Genomic DNA, 25,117 nt, shown 5'->3' on the forward strand with positions numbered 1-25,117 from the left:
TCACCCCTTGTTTGAACAACCCCAGTGCCTCGTTTTCTCGCCTGGGAGGACTTGCTTCCATTGAAATCTTGTGGCACTTGAATGGGGGTCCTGTAGCTTTCACTACAGCTCTCAGCATGCGAGTTTCATCGTCCATGATGGACAATGAGATTCTTGAGAGGAGAGCTGGATTTAGTGCTTCCTCTTTCCCACTGCCACACATCCAATTGGGACTCATGTGTGTTGAATGAGTAGGTGGATTAATTTCATTTCCCAACAGCACATCTTTGAAAGCATTGAATTACTATATTGATTTTATTGGGCTTTCAAACATAGTCATATGGGCTATGAAGCAGATTGAAATATGAGTTAAAACTCAAAATGAAATGAATAAAAAGTATGATATAAACCTATGTGAATAGCAAAACAGGCCATAGAATAATCCTTTTCATGTTTTTAATAAGAAGCATGAAAATCAGAGAGATCTAAGAGACGAGGAGAAAGATTCAATATTATAACATGTAGGAGAGGAAAAAAAAGAACTACACATTTCCCCCTGATGTTCCTCTTCTCTGTCCAGAAGAATTACTTTTATGTGGAAAGGAAGAAAGTTCAAATGCATTAAATCTAGGATTTGAGTCAGTCTAAAATAGTAAGTAAAGCACTCAAGTTTAATAAAGAGACCCTTTCACATCCAGCTCTCTGATACCCTTGCTGCAGAACTTGACCTAACCAGGTCAAATTTCATGCATAAAATATGCATTACAATGTAAAAATATATTCCTGTAGAGGATTAATAAAGATGAATGTCTCTCATGGTGAATGTCCCTAGTAAGCTATAAAACCCAAACATGAGTGATTATTACTGAAGCAAGAGCTACATTCAAATCATTCATGGATTGGAAAATTTTTTTAAACAGAACTCAAACCTGGATGATTTAGTCTAGAGAGTTAATAACGTACAGCATGATGACTGTCATGCATACTACTGTGTTGTATAATAGAAATTTCCTAAGGGAATAGATTTCAGATGTTCTTGTCATACAAACACATGGCAACGATGTAAAGTGATAGATATGTTCATTAACTCAACTGTCCTAATCATTTTACTTCGTATATATGTGTTGTACCTTAAATATACCCATATTTTGTTTAAAAACAATTTTTAAAAAAAACATGTAATATATATGACAAAACCAATACAATATTGTAAAGTTAAAAAATAAAATAAAAAAAAATAAAATAAAAAAATAGAACATGTGTCCTAGTAGCCAGAGCTTGGTGTATAGAGAGATTAAAAACAAGAACAAAGCATAGATTATGCTAGTAATAATCATAACAATAAACATTGTAGCTTCAAATATAGGCCACTTACTACGTAACATTTTTCTAAGGGTTTAATGAGCAGTAATTTGTATATTGTGATCCACACAGTCAAAGGCTTTGGGGAAATTCTGAAAGAGATGGGAATACCAGACCACCTGACCTGCCTCTTCAGAAACCTATATGCAGGTCAAGAAGCAACAGTTAGAACTGGACATGGAACAACAGACTGGTTCCAAATAAGAAAAGGAGTACGTCAAGGCTGTATATTGTCACCCTGCTTATTTAACTTCTATGCAGAGTACATCATGAGAACCGCTGGGCTGGAAGAAGCGCAAGCTGGAATCAAGATTGCCAGGAGAAATATCAATAACCTCAGATATGCAGAAGACAGCACCCTCATGGCAGAAAGTGAAGAGGAACTAAAAAGACTCTTGATGAAAGTGAAAGAGGAGAGTGAAAAAGTTGGCTTAAAGATCAACATTAAGAAAACGAACATCATGGCATCTGGTCCCATCACTTCATGGGAAATAGATGGGGAAACAGTGGAAACAGTGTCAGACTTTATTTTTGGGGGCTCCAAAATCACTGCAGATGGTGACTGCAGCCATGAAATTAAAAGACGCTTACTCCCTGGAAGAAAAGTTATGACCAACCTAGATAGCATATTGAAAAGCAGAGACGTTACTTTGCCAAAAAAGGTCCGTCTAGTCAAGGCTATGGTTTTTCCAGTGGTCATGTATGGATGTGAGAGTTGGACTGTGAAGAAGGCTGAGCGCCGAAGAATTGCTGCTTTTGAACTGTGGTGTTGGAGAAGACTCCTTGAACTGCAAGGAGATCCAACCAGTGCATTCTGAAGGAGATCAGCCCTGGGATTTCTTTGGAGGGAATGATGCTGAAGCTGAAACTCCAGTACTTTGGCCACCTCATGCGAAGAGTTGACTCATTAGAAAAGACTCTGATGCTGGGAGGGATTGGGGGCAGGAGGAGAAGGGGCCAACAGAGGATGAAATGGCTGGGTGGCATCACTGACTCGATGGACGTGAGTCTGAGTGAACTCCAGGAGTTGGTGATGGACAGGGAGGCCTGGTGTGTTGTGATTCATGGGGTCGCAAAGAATCGGACATGACTGAGTGACTGAACTGAACTGAATTTGTATATTCCTGTTTTCATATGAGTGTACATATATTTCAAAATTTTAAACAGAATTTTCTTTTTTAATCCAACAGAATTCTTGATTTACAGAGAAATAGCCCTTTAAGAAGCATTGAACTGAGAAAGGTCAGAAATATGAAATTTAATATCTCACGGATTTTAAGATATTGACTTTACATTAAATACATATAGTTTAATGGGAAATAAATGACTAACAGGTCCTTTTAAAATAGAGATCTGGTATCCAGAATTTGAGAATTATCATGTTACTTGGGGATTGCAATAACTTAAAATGATAATAAAATTGATATTGTAGCAAAAATAAACTGGGGGAATAAATTATACAGTCCTTTAAAACAATGGGAACAAAACAATGGAAATATAAAATATTCTGAAACTCTTCTTTGAGTGTATAGATATATGTACATATAAGTTGATATATACACATATTATATGACTGAATCACTTTGCTATACACTTGAAACTAATACAACATTGTAAATCAGCTATACTTCAAATTTTAAGAAATACATTAATTTATAAAAAGTGTTTCATTCAGTTGCAATCCCCGATAAGTGGATAGGCACACCATTCCCCTGTCTTAACTCAGACATCAGCTTGTTTTTGCTGATGACTCTGTTGGTGGGTTTGATTACTGTTATTTTTAACCAACAACTCTGACATCACAGTGCTGGTTCTGCCTCAGCTGAAGGTCGCAGCTGTCTGTGTAAGGATTGTCTACACTGCATTTTGCTCTTCATCCCTTCAATAACTCTGTTTATGTTGCATTTCTCTCATTCAATCCTTCACATGAATAACATAGCCTTTCACCTTTTAAGAAAGATGAGCATACTCCTTCCATCATTGAACAGCTGATTAGTTAGTTGTAGTTCTCGGCATGTAGCAGAAATGACAGAATGTGGGGGAAATGGCACAGAGCAAAGGCTTTGAAGCAGGGAGATACAATGTCAAGCTTAGTGTCACTTCATTGACCTTGAAAGAATCCCCTCATCATGTTCGATTTCAGCTTTTTTCACCTGTAATTTGGAAAGAGATGAGAGTAATACTGATGTCAACACACTGTTGTGAGAACTGAATGAAGCAACATCTGAAAGGTCTTGGATCACACACTAATTACACATAAACGTGAAAAGTGTAGGTGTTAGTCACTCAGACTTGTCTGACTCTCTGTGACCCCATGGACTATAGCCCGCCAAGCTCCTCTGTCCATGGGATTCTCCAGGCAAGAATACTGGAGGGAGTTGCCATTCCCTTTTCCAGGGGATCTTCCTGACCCAGGGATTGAACTCAGGTTTCCTGCATTGCAGGCAGATTCTTTACCTTCTGAGCCACCATTTGGTTATTTATATCTATAAGATTACACAGGTATTATTCATTGCATTGTAAACATGTGTTCTTTGTCTAAATGTGGGGGCAAAATGTTGGGAATCATATGGGAAAAACTTTGGAATTCCAATGGGTGGGACACTGCAGAGAGTCAAAGGGTCTTGTTAACATTAACTGAGGTGGGCAAAGAAGTGCCACTGAGCCACAGAAGGCAGGTGAGGATTCATGTCTGCTTGCCTCCCGGGAGCACCTAAAATGCCTCTGGCTGTCCAGCTTCAGAGTGAAACAGCTCATCCTTGGTCCTGACTCTATTCCCCTGCTTTCTCTTAATCTTTGGCTCCTGCATGATTTCTGAACACCTGACTCATAGCAGATTACTCCCACCTTGGGAAAATGGTACATCTCAGGTATCTGTGGTAAAGAGAGTAAGTGTTGGATTTGAGACTTTGAACTTTGGCTCTGACACTCTCTAGCTTGTGAATTTTTCCATGGGACCAAATTTTTGCTTTCCTCATTTCCAAAAACCTTAAAACCGTTACCACAAAGGATTGAACTGATAAAGTGCAATAACTCAAGTAAAACTGCAAAATAATTGCCTGATAATAGACTTTCAAACAGGATCTTCCTTGGTGGCTCAGATGGTAAAGCGTCTGCCTACAATGCCTACCATGTGGGAGACCCAGGTTCAATCCTTGGGTCTGGAAGATCTCCTGGAGAAGGAAATGGCAACCCACTCCAGTATTCTTGCCTGGAAAATCCCATGGATGGTGGAACCTGGTAGGCTACAGTCCATGGGGTTGCAAAGAGTCGGACACGACTGAGCTACTGCACTTTAGCGACTTCACACTTTCAAATAAGAGCTAGCGTCTTCAGAAAGATGCTGCTGTCTTTCAAAACTCTGTAGGAATTCTCATTTGTATTGTATTCAGAGGACTGAGGTAAAAAAGAAGAAGAAGAAGATGCAGTCCTGGGTGGAGATTTGTAGTAGTTGCTTTGGAAATGTTTCTGTTAACCACTAGCTCTGGTTTCTTTGAGAATACTGTATTTACTCAGGCTTCCCTGGTGGTTCAGACAGTGAGGAATCCGCCTGCAATGCAGGAGACCAGGATGCGATCCCTGGGTCAGGAAGATCCCCTGGCTTAGGGAATGGCTACCCACTCTAGTATTCTTCCCTGGGGAATCCCATGGACAGAGGAGCCTGGTGGGCTATAGTCCTTGGGCTCACAAAGAGTCGGGAATGACTCAATGACTAAGCACATGTGCATGCACACACACACACACACACACAATCTTTAATTACTCCTGTTGTTTAGTCGCTAAGTTATATCTGACTTTTCAGTGACCCTACAGACTGTAGCCAGGCTCCTCTGTCCATGGGATTTCCCAGCTAAGAACACTGGAGAGGGTTGCCATTCCCTTTTCCAGAGGATCTTCCCTCCCCAAGGATCCAACCCTAGTCTCCTGCAATGGGAGGCAGATTCTTTACCCCTGAGCCACCAGGAAAGCCCAATTACTCCTGTTGCTAAAACCAAACGTTAGCATGGAAATGGGTGACAAGCCCCACACAGGCAATTTAGGGCTAGAGGCGGGTTATTTGCTAGACTTCTGGAGATAGAATGAAAGCAAAAATTACCTTTCTTAACAACTCAGAGTGAGGGTTAGAGAAGTCTAGCCTTTGAGTCTATTAATCTATAGGAAAATGTTAGTCGCTCAGTTGTTTCCAACCTGTTGCAATCCCATGGACTCTAACCCCCAGGCTTCTCTGTCCATGAAATTCTCCAGGCAAGAATACTGCAGTAGGTGGTCATTTCCTTCTCCAATTAATACACAGGGCTTGGTCCCAGATTGCAAAGTTTGTGTTTCAGTATGAGCGACTTCACTTTCGCTTTTCGCTTTCATGCATTGGAGAAGGAGATGGCAAGCCGCTCCAGTGTTTTTGCCTGGAGAATCCCAGGGACAAGGGAGCCTGGTGGGCTGCCGTCTATGGGGTCACACAGAGTCGGACACAACTGAAGTGACTTAGCAGCAGCAGCAGCAGCATGCACCTTTTTGTTCAGCAAGTTTTGTCAGTGAGGCTGATGCTGGTCATTCAGGATCCATGGACCAGATTTGAAGAAGAGATGCTTTATGGATTTTTTCACAGAAATAATAGCCATACAGAAATGATACAATCTGCCTAGGCATCTGGGATTGCTTATTTCATCATTGTGTGCTATTTTTTAGGTGTTGAAAGAATAAAAACAAAGTCTTATGATGAAACAGCTTTCAAAGTACAACCAATCCTTGGCATTTTATCGCAGATGGCAAAACATGGCCTATAATACATTTCTAAATTCTTATACATGATTACCATGCCCTCCAAACTAAATACCAAGACAAATTTAAGATAGACAACTAATGAAAAAATCAAAATAGAAATGAAAGAATTTCAAAGTTTAAAGAAAAAGATACATATTGTGGGAAAAATCCATAGATTTTACTGAATCAAATATTTTCATAAAATAAAAATTGTGTAAATATGTTAAATGAAAAACCATAAACTTGAAAAATAACCTAAATAATATATATGAAAGATTGGGTGTAAATATATCCAAAGATGTGAAAAATTTTATGAATCTATGGAAATTAGTCTGACCTGCAAGAAAAAAAGGGGGGGGGGGATACAAAAATAAACATTTTTAAAGAAATGCAAATATGAATAAGCATAAGAAAAATGTTTAGTCTCATTGAGACTAAAACTGAAACATTTGAGCTTCTGAGACGTGCTATGGAACACAATAAATTTCATGCTGAAATCTTCAGTCTTTTCCTCTTCTTTGCTACGCTTAGCACAGTTTGGAAGCTGAGAAGCAAGCAAGCTTTCAAAAGTTAGTATCATCTGAAGTGAGTCCTAAGGGGTCGATAGAAGTCAGTGAGATGAGGACAAATTTTCCAGGCAAGAGCAAATGCACTGCAGAATGAAAATCCATGAAAGAAGTATATAAATGCATGTAGTTTAGGGTCGCTGGAGTGTGAAGTGCAGGTAGAAGTGTCTGATGCTGGAGCTGAGAAGTAAGCCAGGTGATTAAAGAGTCCTGAATGGCATGCTAAGGATCTGGACTTGTAGGTGGGGAGAGATTAAACAAAAATGAAATGGAGAAGAAAAATAGAAAAAAAAAAAAAAGGCAAGAGACTGGAAAGACAAGACCATCTATGAATGTTTCTTTACTTTTTTTTAATCCCTGCATCCATCTGTGCCTTATAAAAGCTCATTAAGCACTAACAATGTGCCTCATAATTTTCATAATTTATGAGGCCGATGGTGTCATTGTTCAATGCCTTTTATGTTTTTTGTTTGTTTTTCTCACCTCCCTCAGTGAAAGTCATCGTTGTTAGAATAACTCCCACAACTCTACTCAAACTCAAATGAAAAGGGGATCAGATAAATATAAACTTGTAATTTGTATTATGATTAAAATTTACATTATTTATAATTTATCTTATTTATAATCAGATCAATTTGAATTAGGAGTAGACAGAAGATGAGAGTTTATTGGTCTAAGTTTTGTTTTAATCTTAGAAGATAAATCACCATTATGGAACGAAAAGTATCTTCCCACCCACAAAGCCCTCTTTGAACCAATCAGCCCCACCCCACCTCCCTCAAATCTCTGGTCAGTGTATATTTATCATCCAGGAAGGAAGAAACATTTAGCAATCGACCCATTGCTTTTAAGGATAAAGGGGAAATCCCTTAAGTATGGAGGCCCTGCAAGAGTTGTAGTGGAAAATTCTATTTCCGGGATGAAGTAAATATGGATGACTTTTGTGTTACTGCCACTTTCCCTGGGGCTTCCTAAGTGGCTCAGAGGGTAAAGCATCTGCCTGCAATTCGGGAGGCCTGGGTTCAGTCCTTGTGTCAGGAAGATCCCCTGGAGAAGGAAACAGCAACCCACTCCAGTACTCTTGCCTGGAAAATCCCATGGATGGAGAAGCCTGGTAGGCTACAGTCCACGGGGTCGCAAAGAGTCAGACACGGCTGAGAGACTTCACTTTCCCACCTTAAAAGAAAATATCAATATTTGCCTGTGGAACTAAAACTTCTGAGAACTAAGGAATGTTATTCTTACCACTGGTGAGGGGTACTGTAGGCTAAGCTAAATAGAGAAATGGAGAGTGTGAAGTCAATGTCCCATCGAGAACTATCCTGGAAACTTGAGTCCCAAAGAAAGCTAAGCTTGTGAGAATACTGTAGTGACATTCTGCAAAAACTACAAGTAACCCATCACTAACTCAATGAACATAAGTCTGAGCAAACTCCAGGAGATGATGAAGGACAGGGAAGCCTGGCATGCTGCAATCCGTGGAGTCACAAAGAGTCGGACATGACTTAGCAACTGAACAGCAAGTAACCCCATCATAAAATGAGAGGCGTGGATGATTCAGCACTGGGTGTGTTAATTTCCTAGGATTGTTCTAACAATTTCCACAATACGGGTGACTTGCAATAACAGAAATATATTATCTCCTAGTTCTGGAGGCCAGAAGTCCAGTATCAGGGCTGGCAGGGCCATGCTCACTCAAGGCTGAAGGGAGAATCTTACTGTTAGCGAAACATAATGCGCAACCTAAAAGTTGAGAGTTACACTTTATTCAGTGGACTTTCTGAGGACTTCAAGCCCGGGAGACAGCCTCTCAGGTAGTTCTGAAGGACTTCTTCAAAGAAGTAAAAGAGGAGAACCAGTATATATAGGAGTTTTGCCACAAAGACCAGGTAGTCAGAACATCAAAAACCAACTGTTAATTAAAGAAAATCAGATAATCTCAAGTTAATGAATTTAGACTTTTCTGTATGTAGAAAGATGCAAGAGTCAGGGCTTACTGAAATCATTCCTTTGATGTGCACCTTATTATCTAGGGCCAGTATCCTGTTCTTTCCCATCTTCTGCCCCCTCAGGATGCACTGCTTGAATTGAGCGCAGTGGCTAAAGGCTTAACAGTGGGTACCCCTTTTGTCCCCATCCTGAGCTATCTGAGGGCTCACTGTCCAGGGTGGCCGTAGTGGCTGATGGTTGAAACATCCTTGGTTTACTAATATGGTAGCTTGCATTCTTAGTCCACATGTTCAATGCCTTTCTCTTAGGTTCCACTGATTCCTGGTAATCCTTGAGGTCCCTGGCTTGGCAAACTCATGACTCCAATCAGTCTCTTCATTGTCACCTCACATGGTGTTCTCTTGTGCCTCTCTTCCTCACCTCACGTAAGTGCACCAGTCATAATGGATCAAGAGCACATCCTATTCCAGTATGACCTCATCTTGGTTACATCAGTAGCAACTCTTTTTCCAAATAAGGTCACCTTCACAGATACCCAGGGTGAGGACTTACACGTACTTTAGGGAAATAGACTTCAATTCAAAACATCAGAAACCACTTACTTTCTGATGAACATCAATGTGCTCTTTTTTTGATCTTTGTGTACCAAGGGTTCATTGGTGATCCCTGGTAAGGAGAATTCCAGTGGGAGCGAGACTAATATGCATAGCCAGTGTGGAGGCCTGGGGCTTGGGCAGATTTAGTGCAAATGACAGAAGTAAGAGATTGCTTTTTTTACACTGTGTGCTATAAGTAAATCATAGTGATTCTAATGAGAGGCAAAGTCAGGGGATTATTTTCCACCATCGTAAATGACAACCTGTCTCCTGTTAATGTGTAGTATTGACACACTGAGTTCTGAGGAGTAGTGCAGTAGTGTGGCCGTTGGTAAACACCCCACCTTGAGCTGTTTCTCAGAACTAGACAAAAGCTCAGAAGACCTTGGTCCCAATTTCTATTCTGCTACATAACAGATGTTTTACCTCAGAGTAGTCACTTAATTTCTCCATGTCTTAATAGCTTCAGCTAAGCTCTAGGTCTAAAATTGCTTATCCTGCTTAGCCCAGCCATTGGGTTGCAGTGAGACTCAGTGAAAATAATCCATGCTGAAGTCCAGTAGAAAATTTAAAGCACTATGAGAATGCTTAGAAATTAACCACACTTTGAATGTTTTATTCCCACACATCTTATTCCAAAAATAACTTGAGATCACCGTAAATATTTTTTTTTCACCTAGCAGTATGACTTGTTTTGAAATATTATTGCCCTTCCAGCTATATTATCATTAATCCATGACACCCAAATGCTGTCCCTTAGATCTTGACACAGAATAATGATGAGAAAACCTGTGGCACATAGTGATCATCATGATGATGTTGATAAAGTTCATATGAGACTCAAACCTCTGTCTTTAAGTCTATCAGTATAATGCTATAGATAGCCTTCTACACAGCTGACATACTTTAAAATGCAAATGCACGGCTATTTAAACATAATTGCAATGAACATATCTTACCCCAGTGCCAAAAAAGAGATAAGCTGCATTTGGTCTCCTAGAGGGTTCATAATAGCCAAAGACATGAAGATGGCAGTGCCAACGCCAGGTTTTATAATGATATAGCTGTGATTTTGACTCCCATGCATTTCAATTTAAGCTTTAATTCTAAACCCTTAGAATTTTTTTTCTACCAACTTCTAAGTTTATTGCACATAGAAATCTTGCTCACAATACATTTCTTAGTGTTATTTTTTAAAATTATAGATTATTATAGATCTTTATTATGGATTAAATAATGGATGTGTAATATTATAGAACACCATTTCAGAATCTTTCTAAATGATTATTTGACTTTTAGAAATAATTTGGCCAAGTAAAATGATATACTATTAATAAGTTAATGAATCCTTAATGTTAAATACATTTTTCTTCCTGTAATGTCGTACCATGCTAGGCTATGGAATTATATTTTTAAATATACTACCAATTGCATTTTGTTCAGAGATAATCATTTTTTACTATACTATTTAAATTTCTTTCCATTGCTCTCTCATGTTTATATAGTTTAAATCACTAAAACCACCACAATATTGCAAAGTAATTGACCTCCAATTAAAATAAATAAATTAATTAAAAATACATACCAATTGCATTTTGCTAGTATTTTTCAACTTTTCTCCACTTAAAATCGTAAATAAAACTGGAGTGAAGTTTCTTTTTTTGTTGCTGTCTTTGGTTATGATGATTGAGCTAGTATCAAAATGTACATGCAAGCTTTCACTTTTTATTGCTATAATTGGAAACCATTTGTGTAGTATGTAAATAATTTGTTACTTAAATGTTTGAAAGTACTTACCTGTAAAACACTGCCTAAAGCAGACATATTTTGAGAAAAATTTTGACAGTCTTAGATTGTATCCTTTTCATTGATCTATTCAATTTTTCTGCTTCCTGGGATCAATTTACATAATTAATATCTTGCTGAAAATTATACAATTTCTTGAGATTGTCAAATTTATTAGCATAGATTTGAATCCACTTGTAATTCAAACACCTTCTGTGTCTATTGTCATATTCATTTTGTCTCTTCTAACATTTCAGTACTCTTTCATTATTCTTGATTAAAATTTCCATAATCTATATTCTGGTTCAGATCCATGTTTTTACCTTTCCTTAAATTTTAGTTTTTATTCCTTTCCTAAAATTCTGAGGAATTTTTTTCTTTTACTACTTCACTATTCTTAACTTTCAATCTGCTCTCCATTGCAGCAATTATCACTTTCCATGAGTTTAAAATCATTTTGACAAAAATGGTTTCTTTTCCAACTAAAGTTTCCTATTGAATGGTTTCACAGTTGAGTTAAAAATACATAGCTCTGTCGTGTTCTAATACAGATGAGCATAGAAAATATGGTTTCCTCATATTCTGTAAAAGATGTGAATGTTTTCAAGAATCTCCAGCTGCTGGTAACAAAGGAATTAAAATTGCCAAATATTAGTTCAATCAAATAAATATAGCGTGACTTATAATCACTGGACATTTAGTTAAAATGACTAATTTTTCAAATGTCTAACCATTGTCTCTTCTCCAAGATGGCATCTGGATTATGAGCATGTTATGTGATTAGAACATTACACTTCTTCATCCACATGGTACCCTCCAGTTTTCCCTAATCTCTGTACAGAGGAACTGACTCTTTTCTCTGTTCAGGTGACCACTGAGCTCAACCTGCCCAGTTCCTGGACTTCTACTCTGGAAAATGCTCTTAGCTCAACACGTAACCTTGGGACTTCTTGGTGGTCCAGTGTTTGAGAGCCCACCTTTCAATACAGGGGACACAGGTTCAATCCTGGTCAGGGAGCTAACATCCCACATGCCATGGGGCAACTAGACCCACACACCACAACTAGAGAGAAGCTCACATGCCACAACTAAGATTTGATACAGCCAGAAACAAATGAAGAAATATTTTTAAAAATGGGGCCCTACTCTCTGTGTAGAATTTAGTGGTGGGGGACTATGTGTGTGCCAGGTTACAATGAAATGAATTTGAAGTTACTTCCAAAAATAGAAGTTTTCTATAGTAGTTGTTTCTGTTTGTTTTTTTTTTTTTTTTCAGAATATATTTGGAGGGAGTATTATTGCTGGTATACTTATATTTTAAATATATATATACATGTTTTCTCTCTGCTATCTTATTCTCACATGGCTACATGTATGCTTTCTTTTTAAACTGGCACAGGTATGCCAACAGGATAGCATATTGATAAAACAGATGCTTATCTTCTCTACCCACACACTACCCTCTTACTTCTGATAGTTCAATGTCTCCTTTCCGGGGGGTACCACATTCTCTGTTGACGGGGAAGCATGAGTCCCCCCATCCCCTTTCCTCTGCCATAATGAGTATCTGACTAGAAATGACCAATAAGAAGAGTGCCCCATCTTCTTACACATAGGAATTTGCACAGGGATCTATTTGTAACTGACTGAAGGGAGATGCTAGGCACCGTTATGAGCTTCCCACTTGAATCTGCCTGTCAGTGGAGGAGATGCAAGAGACACGGACAGGGTCCCTGGGTCAGGAAGATCCCCTGGAGGAGGAAATGACAATGCACTCCAGTCTTCTTGCCTGGAGAATCTCAGGGACAGAGGAGCCTAATGGTCTACAGTCCAAGGAGTCAGAGTCTGACACAACTTACTGCCTGAGCATGCACACATGCAGAAGCTTCTATAGCCTTGAAGAAGGACATAAACTGGGGGTCCTTTTGGGGTCATTTTCCACAGTCAAATGGACAAATCTATGTGCAGAAGATAAAAGGAATCCCACAAAGAAATCAAAGATGCCCAGCGGTGAAAGACAATTAGGTAGCAACGGTGCTCCCAGCACCACCACGCTCCACCTTAGTTTTGGTGCCTAAGCCAAGTCTGCCTATGTCTTTTGCAATTATATATCTAAAATGCCACTTTTTCTGCAGTAAGACACTTTTCATTAGATTTGTGAGACTAATAACTAAAAGAGTGCTCACAAATAAAGTTTTTATATTTAAATCTTGTAGCATAATGTAGGAAGGAAAACCATGATTAAATTTAATGTCCTCTTCAGGTATTTCGTTGAGCTGGTGGTGAAGTTTGGAAATGAATTTGGATTGAAGAGGCTGAGCAAGTGGGAACACAGTTCAGCTCTTTATTCAAGGATCGTCTTTGTCTGCCACGGTAGCACAGACAGGAATCAGTGTGCCTTTACCATTTGTCTCATGCGACTGGCCTCATTAGGAGCCAGCAAAGAAGATGTCTTTGCTGGAGGCCAGGTAGAAACAAGGCTGCTTGAGCCAATTAGACCCGGTGAAGAAGCCCCACTGCAGACTCATTATCAATATGGCTCCAGCAGTAAGACTTCTCAGTCTTGCTGCTGAAGAATATAAAAATATATTCCCCACCATTTGCCATGGCCTCAGCCCTCTCTCAAGGTCATTTCTAGGCAATAGGAAAGCTTGACAAGGATCTATTCTTGTTGCCACACGCTGACCTTTGTACAGTTGGGCATTTGTGGGCAGGCCCTTTATGCATTTGTCTTCCTTCTTCACTATAATTTTAATAATTTAAATTTTAAGACTATGGAGAGACGTCTTCACAGGTGTACAGTACTGGTGCAGGTTTCTGTCTATTTTTATATTCCATTATTCATTTCAAGGAGCAATTGGGAAAGAGCAAAAAAGATGAAGACCAAATCAATTGTATTCACTTCTTTGCTTTGCTTGGAAGTCCCCTGGAGCATTTTGAAGAATAAAAATCTTTGAAAACATTTATAGCTCCTTACATAATTATTTGTCTATTCAGCTTTTCCACTCACCGTTGAGACAATTTGGGCAATTTTTATATTCTGAGCAAAATGAAAAAAAAAAAAGGATTTTTTTCATTGGGATTGTCAAATTTAAAAGTTCAGGTTTATACATTTTATTCTCAAATGATATTCAGATCCCCATATATCTAGTGTTATATCCCTTTGATCATTTCATCTTTGTAGATTCAAAGTAGTCAAACTGTATCTGATTCATTAAACTTTTACTAAAAATCAGAGCTTGAATGTAGTTTTTGATTTATATAATATCAATTTGAACATTTAAGTTTCCAGTTTTCATTTACTTTGATTAATTTTACTTTGTAGTTGTTGTTCAGTCACTCTGTCATGTCCGACTCTTTGTGACCCCACAGATTGTGGTACATCAGGCTTCCCTGTCCTTTGCTATCTCCTGGAGTTTGCTCAAACTCATGTTAGTTGAGTCAATGATGCCATCCAGCCATCTTATCCTTTGCACCCCCTTCTCCTGCCATTAATCTTCCCCAGAATCAGGGTCTTTTCCCAATGAGTTGTATCTTTGCATCAGGTGGCCAATTATTGGAGCTTCAACATCAACATCAGTACTTACTTTGTTTACCTTTCTAAGTCTAAAATTAAGTTACAGATGCCTCCACTTTTAGTTTAACCACCATGTATAACCACCATCATTTAAAGTCAGCTTTTTAATTTTTTTTTTGCTAGTGCAACCATGAATCTAATTTATTTAATAATTAACAAATTCTTGATCACCTACATCATGCCAGTCTCTGGCTAGACAGTGGAGTTAAAATGGTAAAAATAAAATGATATCTTTTTCTATGAAATACATACATAAAATGATAAATAAATAGTTACAGATGTTTGGAAATGTGGAGGAAATAAAAAGTATACTATGAACAGCAGGTGAGTTCTTAATTTAGATAGAGTAGTCTTTAAATTGGGCTTCCCAGGTGGCATTAGTGGTAAAGAATCCATCTGCCAATGCAGGAGACATAAGAGGTTCGGGTTCAATCCCTGGGTGGGAAAGACCACCTGGAGGAGAGCATGGCAACCCACTCTAGTATTCTTGCCTAGAGAATCTCATAGAGGAGATTGGTGGGCTACAGTCCAGGGTCACAAAGAGTGAGACATGACTGAAATGACTTAACCAGATATCCATACACTAGAAGCACGCACGCATCTTTAAATTATATCACATAGAGGGAATGTCCTGGCTAAAGGCTTGACATGAAAAAGAATTCCCACAATAGAGGACTTTGGATCAATGGAGCAGAAGGTAAGTGAGCAAGGGTGGGTCTGCATGAGATGAAATACGTAAGATATGCTAACCCACTGAACCTTTAAGCTTTCTGTGGGACCCTTCAACTGTCCTCAGCATCATCCTTTGTTTTCAACTCCAACATCTTTCCCATTATTCTCAAAAGAGGAACATCACCTCTTATTAACATATTCCCAGAAACATAGAGATATCAGACAAGACTTCTTTCTAACACAGTTGCAAAACAAATACCTCTGTTACCCTCTTCCTTTCACCAAGAAGGAAATGGAATCTTTTTTGCAACCCCTGGGTTGAAAAGATCCCCTGAAAGAGGACATGGCAACCCATTCTAGTATTCTTGTCTAGAGAATCCCATGGACAGAAGAATCTGGTGGGCTACAGTTCATAGGGCCACAGAGTTGGATACAACTCAAGTGATTTAACACCTACTTCCCACTTTCCTAAGAACTCATTTCATTATTTTTAAGATCATTTTTCTCTCTTTCAATATCCCCACCCAAATGGCTTTTTTTCTTTCTAGCTAAATCTACTGTAGTTTCTCTCATATAAATAACCTTTTCTTCAAGTTCTAATTTCTCTCAAACTGTTGATTTATTTTATCCCCTGCAGAGCTAAGTCTGTTTTAATAAAGGATTTTAGAACTTTCTTAAGACTATCTTTTGCATATTTGCAATATCCCCTTATTGCTAAGATTATTGGAAACATTTTAGACCTTAACTTACTTGATATGTTCATAGATTTGACCAACACTTCTTTCTTCAAACACACCCTTCACTCAGCATCTAGAATGGTGAGGATTTTCCATGTATTGCTTGATTCTCTCAATTTATCTTCATAGTGATTTCCTCATTAGTACCTTCCTCAGGCTTTTAAAATCAAGTCTAAGCTTCCTTAGGATGTTGGCCACGGAGGCACCATCTATGTTCTCTCTAGCCTTCTCTGTCACCTCTCCCATTCCAAAACATCCAAGTCATTTCAGTTCTAAGGCCCCTTACTCTTTCTTACCTCTAGTTTTATGAATTACTCTCCTCCTGGAATATGCAGTGGGCTGTGCTTAGTCACTTAATCGTGTCCAACTCTTCATGACCCCATAGACTGCAGTCTGCCAGGCTTTTCTGTCCATGGGGATTCTCCAGGTGAGAATACTGAAATGGGTTGCTGTTTCTTCCTCCAGGGGATCTTCCTGACCCAGGGATTGAACTCAGGTCTCCATCATTGGAGGGGGATTTTTTTTTACAATCTGAGTTACCGTGAAGCCCAAGAATACTGGAGTGGGTAGACTATCCCTTCTCCAGGGGCTCTTTCTGACCCAGGAATCTAACCAGGGTCCCCTGCATTGCAGGCAAGTTCTTTACAGGCTGAGCTACCAGTGAAGCCTCTCCTCCTGGAATGCTCTCTCCTAAAGAAAACCACAACTGTCTCCCTTCTGTGTGCTAACTCCTGTATTCCCTCCAGGTCTTTGCTTCCAATGCTGCCTACCCTTGACTGCCCTTCTCTGTGCCCTCAGAACACTGTGCATGCTTCTCATTACTGCACCTACAACACAAATTGATCAACCAGATTACAAGTTAACGCAATTGCAACAACAGAGTTCACAAGCTGTTTCTGAGAACAAGATGGTTGTAGTGATGGAATCTTACAGAGACAGAGACAACTATTTCCCAACTGAATTTTGAAGTTAAATTTTAAATCCTGAAATCCCACCAGCAAATCCCTTTAGAGAGTCACTTTTAGAAATCAATTATATCTTAATTCAAATGATATTTAAAGTACATGTAAGTACTTAGAGCATTTCATCTTTTCGAATGGCAGAAGCAATCACTTTCAAATGGCTAAGATGACAAGAAATTCAAGACTATCCTGTTAAAGAATTATGAAGGGAAGTGTTAAGTGTTAAGGATGCAGAAAATGACACCAGTAGGTGTTTATTTCACAGGTAATAGTGTCAACATTGAATGTGGTATGTTATTCCAGAAGCACAAAGAACAAGCCCACATGTGTTTCTATAAAATCCCAATATCTGTTGGACCTGAAACTCAGACTGATAAAATTAGATCTTTGGGAGTGTGTAGTAAGCATCAGTTTGGTTTTTTGTTTTGTTTAGTTCAGTGATTTTGAAGTTAAGGTTACACACAGCTACTGTATCAGAGTTCTTAACCTGGACTTCACAGTGTTTTTTGTTTGTTTGTTTTAAATAGTAAGTCTTCTAATTTAAAGTTAGCTTGCCCTTGTATTATGAACCAAGCAGCTAATCACAGAAGCACACTCTAACCAGGGTAGAGACCCTGCTATAGAATTTATAGATAGGGTCAGCTTATATTATACAAATTTAGAAGATATCTCAACATTTTTATACTCATGGAGAGCGTGCTTGCTAAGTCGCTTCAGTCCTGTTCCACTCTTTGTGACCCCATGGACTACGGCCTGCTAGGCTCCTTTGTCCATGAAATTATCCAGGCAACAGTACTGGAGTGGGTTTCCATGCCCTCCTCCAGTGATTTTACTCATTATTATTCCACTATTAAGTTATTTATTGTATCCACATCTCGATATTGTTATTTCATACTTTGCTGAAGAAGTGCACATTCTAGTATCTATATTGCAAATTGGCTTTACATTACTATTTTGATGTATGTATGTTCAGTTGTTAAACCCTGTCCAGCTTTTTGTGACCCCATGAACTTCAGAACACCAGGCTTACCTGACCATCACTATCTACCAGAGTTAGCCCAAATTCATGAGCATTGAGTCAGTGATATCATCTAACCATCTAATCCTTTGCTGTCACTTTTGAGGAGAGTTCCAGAAAAACATCTACTTCTGCTTTATTGACTATGCCAAAACCTTTGATGGTGTGGATTACAACAGACTGTGGAATATTCTTCAAGATATAGGAATACCAGACAACCTTACCTGCCTCCTGAGAAATCTGTAGGCAGGTCAAGAAGCAACAGTTAGAACTGGACATGAAACAGACTGGTTCCAAATCTGCAAAGGAGTATGTCAAGGCTGTATATTTTCACCCTGTCTATTTAACTTATATGCAGAGAACATCATGTGAAATACCAGTCTGGATGAAGCACAAGCTGGGATCAAGACAGCCAGGAGAAATATCAATAACCTCAGATATGCAAATCATATCACCATTATGGCAGAAAATGAAGAACTAAAGTGTCTCCTGATGAAAGTGAAAGAGGAGGGTGAAAAAGTTGGCTTAAAACTCAACATTTAGAAAACTACAATCATGGCATCTGGTCCCATCACTTCGTGGCTAATAGATAGGCAAACAATGGAAATAGTGATGGAGTTTTTGTTTTTTGTTTTTGTTTTTTTTTGCGGGGTGGGGGGAGGTTCCAAAATCACTGCAGATAGTGACTGTAGACATGAAATTAAAGACACTTGCTCTTTGAAAAGCTATGACCACCTAGATAGTGTATTGAAAAGCAGAGACATTACTTTGTGACAAAGGTCCATCTAGTCAAAGCTGTCGTTTTCACAGTAGTCATGTAGGGATGTGAGAGTTGGACTATAAAGAAAGCTGAGCGCTGAAGAATTGATGCTTTTGAACTGTGGTGTTGGAGAAGACTCTTGAGAGTTCCTTGGACTGCAAGGAGATCCAACCAGTCCATCCTAAAGGAAATCAGTCTTGAATATTCTTTGGAAGGACTGATGCTGAAGCTGGAAACTACAATACTTTGACCACTTGATGCAAAGAACTGACTCATTGAAAAAGACCCTGATGCTGGAATAGATTTAAGGCAGGAGGAAAAGGGGATGACAGAGGATGAGATGGTTGGATGGCATCACCAATTCCATGGACATGAGTTTGAGCAAGCTCAAGCAGTTGAAGGACAAGGAAACCTGGCGTGCAGCAGTCTGTGGGGTCGTGAAGAGTCAGACACGACTGAATGACTGAACTGAACTAAACTGAACTACATTTGTCTTCGATCTTTCTCAGCATCAGGGTCTTTTCCCATGAGTTGGTCTTTGCATCAGGTGTACACCTGTGGCGGATTCATGTTGATATATGGCAAAACCAATACAATATTGTAAAGTTAAAAAATAAAAATAAAGAAAAAAAAATTGGAGCCTCAGCTTCAGCCTCAGTCCTTCCAATGAATATTCAGGGCTGATTTCCTTTAGGACTGACTGGTTTGATCTCCTTGCAGTCCAAGGAATTCTGTGGAGTCTTCTCCCCGGCACCACAGTTCGAAAGCATCAGTTCTTTGGTGCTCAGCCTTCTTTATGGTCCAACTCTCACATCCATCCTTGACTACTGGAAAAGCATAGTTTTGATTATGTGGACCTTTGTAGGCAAAGTGATATCTTTGCTTTTTAATATGCTGTCTAGGTTTGCCATAGCTTTCCTTCCTAGAAGCAAGTGTCTTTTTAATTTCATGGCTGCAGTTACCATCTGCAGTGATTTTGGAGCCCAAGAAAATAAAGTCTGTCACTGCTTCCTCTTTCTCCCCATCTATTTGCCATGAAATGATGGGACTGGATGCCATGATCTTAGTTTGTTGAATGTTGAGTTTTAATCCAGCTTTTTCATTCTTCTCTTTCACTTTCATCAAGAGACTCATTAGTACCTCTTCACTTTCTTCTGTTAGAATGATAACATTTGCATGTCTGAAGTTGTTATTTCTCCCAACTTTCCTGATTCCGGCTTGTGATTCATCCAGCCTGGCATTTCTCATGATGTTCTCTGCATATAAATTAAATAAACAAGGTGACAGTATACATCCTTGACATGTTCCTCCTTTCCCAATTTTGACACAGTATGTTGTTCTATAAGTTTTCATTCCAATCCCAAAGAAAGGCAATGTCAAAGAATGCACAATTGCACTCATCTCACATGCTAGCAAAGTAATGCTCAAAGTTCTGCAAGTGAGGCTTCAATGTGAGTGAACTGGGAACTTCCGTATGTTGCTGGCTTTAAAAAGTCAGATGAACCAGAGATCAAATTGTCAACATTCATTGGAATAGAGAAAAAGCAAAAGAATTCCATAAAAACATCTACTTCTGCTTTACTGACTACGCCAAAGGCTTTGACTATGTGGTCACAACAAACTGTGGGAAATTCTTAATGACATGGGAATAGCAGACCACCTTATCTGCCTCCTGAGAAATCTGTATGTAGGTCAAGAAGAAACAGAACTGTACATGGAATAACAGACTGGTTCCAAATTGGGAAAGGAGTATGTGAAGGATGTATCTTGTCACCCTGCTTATTTAACTTACATGCAGAGTACATCATGCGAAAGTCCATACTGGATGAAGCACAAGCTAGAGTCAGGATTGCCAGGAGAAATATCAATAACCTCAGATACGCAGATGACACCACCCTTATGGGAGAAATAAAGAGAAACTAAAGAGCCTCTTGATGAAAGTGAAAGAGGAGGGAGAGTGACAAAACTGGCTTAAAACTCAACATTCAAAAAACAAAGATCATGACATCCAGTCCTATCAGTTCAGTTCGGTTCAGTTCAGTCGCTCAGTCATGTCAACTCTTTGCGACCCCATGAATTGCAGCACTCCAGGCCTCCCTGTCCATCACCAACTCCCGGAGTTCACTCAAACTCATGTCCATCGAGTCAGTGATGCCATCCAGCCATCTCATCCTCTTTTGTCCCCTTCTCCTCCTGCCCCCAGTCCCTCCCAGCATCAGGGTCTTTTCCAATGAGTCAACTCTTTGCGTGAGGTGGCCAAAGTATTGGAGTTTCAGCTTTGGCATCAGTCCTTCCAATGAACACCCAGGACTGATCTCCTTTAGGATGGACTGGTTGGATCTCCTTGCAGTCCAAGGGACTCTCAAGAGTCTTCTCCAACACCACAGTTCAAAAGCATCAATTCTTCGGTACTCAACTTTCTTCACAGTCCAACTCTCACATCCATACATGACCACTTCATGGCAAATAGATGGGGAAACAATGGTAACAGTGAGAGACCTTATTTTCTTGGGCTCCAAAATCACTGCAGATGGTTACTGCAGCCCTAAAATCATCTTCTGATGCTTGCTCTTTGGAAGTCCAACCTAGACAGCATATTAAAAAACAGGGATATTACTTAGCTGACAAAGATCCATCTAGTCAAAGCTGTGGTTTTTCTATTAGTTATGTATGGATGTGAGAGTTGGACCATAAAGAAAGCTGAACAGCTTGGACTGCAAAGAGGACTGTCAAATCCTAAAGGAAATCAGTCCTGAATATTCATTGGAAGGACTGATGCTGAAGTTGAAACTACAATGCTTTGACTACCTGATGCAAAGAACTAACTCATTGGGAAAGAACTGATTCTGGTCAAGACTGAAGGCAGGAGGAGAAGGGGATGACAGAGGACAAGATGCTTGGATGGCATCACAGACTCAATGGACATGAGTTTGAGCAAACTCTGGGAGTTGGTGATGGACATGGAAGCCTGGTGTGCTTCAGTCCATGAGGTTCCAAAGAGTTGGACACAACTGAGTGACTGAATAATTGAACTGAACTGATGTTGTTCCATGTAAAGTTCTAACTGTCGTTTCTTGATCCACATACAGATTTCTCAGAAGGCAGATAAGGTGGTCTGGTATTTCCAGCTCTTTAAGAATTTCCCACTGTTTTCTGTGATCTACACAGTCAAAGGCTTTAGCATAATCAGTGAATCAGAAGTAGATGTTATTGTAGATGACCCAAGGAATGTTGGCAATATGATCTGTGGTTCTTCTGCCTTTTCTAAACCCAACTTATACATCTGGAAGTTCTTAATTCATATACTGTTGAAGTCTAGCTTAAAGGATTTTGAGCATAAACTTACAAGAATATGAAATGAGCTCAATGGTCTGGTAGTTTGTGAAATCTTTGGCATTGCCCTTCTTTGGGATTGGAATGGAAAGTAACCTTTTCCAGTCCTGTGGCCACTGCTAAAAGTTATATTTAATGTACCTTTATCTTCAACGTAACCTTACTATCATGAGTATTTATACAATTTTAACATTATTTTGAGAAGGGAAGGGGCCAATGGTCATTCCCAGGCAGTATAAGGCCGATATAGAGAAAACGTGCTCTGTCCTTTTCTAGATGGTTCTACTTCATAGCCTTGACACAACCAGATCTTGTCCATCAGCAGAATCATTGCCAATCTGTCTTGTTTATCCTGGATTCTATGCTTTGAATTCTGTGAAAGCATTAATTTCATTTTTGCTTCTGGATATATTTGCTAACACTTATTGCCGTAAACGTTTATTTAGTTTCTGTTCTTTTATTACTGGATACCAAATGATGAAACATATTCAGGATATACCAACTTTAATGACCTGAGTTGGTTTTATTTGCAACGTTGTTTATAAGTTCTAATCGAATGTATTTTCAGGAATGCTTATTTGGTATTGAATCATCGAAGCTGTATTCCACAGGGTTTCACTTCTCCAAGGATGCAAATGGAAAAGCAATAAAATTCGAAACCTGTTTTGAACTAAAAGGCAATGTACTTGCACAGCCTGGTAGTAATATTGCTTTAACAATGTTTTCTTGTGTGTTCAGTGGATCGAACCAAATGTGTTTTTATCAATTTTAATTCTGTAAGAAAAGGCTTATTTTCAGTTCACTGTAGGATACATCAGTGTGGGAGTTTTCTGATGCTAAATTAGATAAGGTTTCCATCCATCAAGAGGAGCTGTGATACTCTTCAAAATCCTCTCCTTGGGCCACCTACCGTTTGTCAATATTCCGGTTCTGATTTACCCTTCAACTTCCTCATGAACATTGACTCACCTTGGCTACACTTAGATGTAATATTTCTCCTCTTGGCCTAGGAACTGATGACAACCTGTCCCAAGTTTCTTTCTTTTCTTTTTTTTTTTAATAATAATAATGTTTAAATTAGCAAGTTTAATGAATTATTTCTATCTTAGTAAATCAGTTCAGTTTAGTTCAGTTGCTCAGTCCTGTCCGACTCTTTGCGACCTCATGAACCACAGCACATCAGGCCTCTCTGTCCATCACCAACTCCCGGAGTCCACCCAAGCCCATGTCCATTGAGTTGGTGATGCCATCCAACCATCTCATCCTCTGTTGTCCCCTTTGCCTCGTGCCCTCAATCTTTCCCAGCATCAGGGTTTTTTCCAATGAGTCAGCTCTCCACATCAGGTTGCCAAAGTATTAGAGTTTCAGCTTTAGCATCAGTCCTTCCAATGAACACCCAGGACTGATTTCCTTTAGGATGGACTGGTTGGATCTCCTTGCAGTCCAAGGGACTCTCAAGACTTCTCCAACACCACAGTTCAAAATCCTCAATTTTTCAGCACTCAGCTTTCTTTATAGTCCAACTCCCACATCCATACATGACTACTGGAAAAACCATAGCCTTGAGTAGATGGACCTTTGTTGACAAAGTAATGTCTCTGCTTTTTAATATGCTGTCTAGTTTGGTCATAACTCTCCTTCCAAGGGAGTAAGCATCTTTTTAATTTCATGGCTGCAATCACCATCTGCAGTGATTTTGGAGCCCCCAAAATAAAGTCAGCCATTATTTCCACTGTTTCCCCATCTATTTCCCATGAAGTGATGGGACCAGATGCCATGATCTTAGTTTTCTTAATGTTGAGCTTTAAGCCAACTTTTTCCCCTCTCCTCTTTCACTTTCCTCAAGAGGCTCATTAGTTATTCACTTTCTGCCATAAGGGTAGTGTCATCTGCCTATGTGAGGTTATTGATATTTCTCCCAGAAATCTTGATTCCAGCTTGTGCTTCCTCCAGCCCAGCATTTCTCATTATGTAGTCTACATATAAGTTAAATAAGCAGGGTGACAATATACACCTTGATGTACTCCTTTTCCTATTTGGAACAAGTCTGTTGTTCCATGTCCAGTTCTAACTGTTACTGCCTGACCTGCATACAGGTTTCTGAAGAGGCAGGTCAGGTATTCTGGTATTCCCATCTCTTTCAGAATTTTCCACTATGAATAAGAGCTAACAAATATTAATTAGGATTGAAAATAGCTAAACCAGTCTCTTAAGATGATTCTTACAATATACTGTGAAAGCATACTGAAAGAAATTATATACTGGAGCGTACTTTCATGATAATCCACTCCCTGACTCTGTCTTTAGTAATAAAAAGTAAATTTAAGTTTTTTCACCTATTATAAGAAAGTTAAGGAAAAATAAACATCACCATATGCGCCTCAAATGAATGATGCTGTATTTGTTTTTCAGTTCAGTTCAGTTCAGTTGCTCAGTCGTGTCTGACTCTTTGTGACCCCATGAATTGCAGCACGCCAGGCCTCCCTGTCCATCACCAACTCCCGGAGTTCACCCAGACTCATGTCCATCAAGTTGGTGATGCCATCCAGCCATCTCATCCTCTGTTGTCCCCTTCTCCTCCTGTCCCCAATCCCTCCCAGCATCAGAGTCTTTTCCAATGAGTCAACTCTTCACATGAGGTGGCCAAAATACTAGAATTTCAGCTTTAGCATCATTCCTTCCAAAGAAATCCCAGGGCTGATCTCCTTCAGAATGGACTGGTTGGATCTCCTTGCAGTCCAAGGGACTCTCAAGAGTCTTCTCCAACACCACAGTTCAAAAGCATCAATTCTTCGGCACTCAGCCTTCTTCACAGTCCAACTCTCACATCCATACATGACCACAGGAAAAACCATAGCCTTGACTAGACGGACCTTTGTTGGCAAAGTGATTTGTATTTGTTTTACCCACACCTAATTTACCTAACAGCAATGATAGTAACCAGTAAAGATATAGTAGAGGTACAATCTAGCATTAAATTAACAACTAATTAAAACTTGATTCACTAACTTCTCTTTTAACCTTCTTCTTTATTAATACTTAGTATCTGAGAGTCTCTA

Source organism: Bos grunniens, chromosome 6 (genome assembly GCF_055505025.1).
Source record: "Bos grunniens cultivar Pamir isolate PY7600 chromosome 6, Bosgru_T2T1.0, whole genome shotgun sequence".
NCBI classification, from domain to species: domain Eukaryota; kingdom Metazoa; phylum Chordata; class Mammalia; order Artiodactyla; family Bovidae; genus Bos; species Bos grunniens.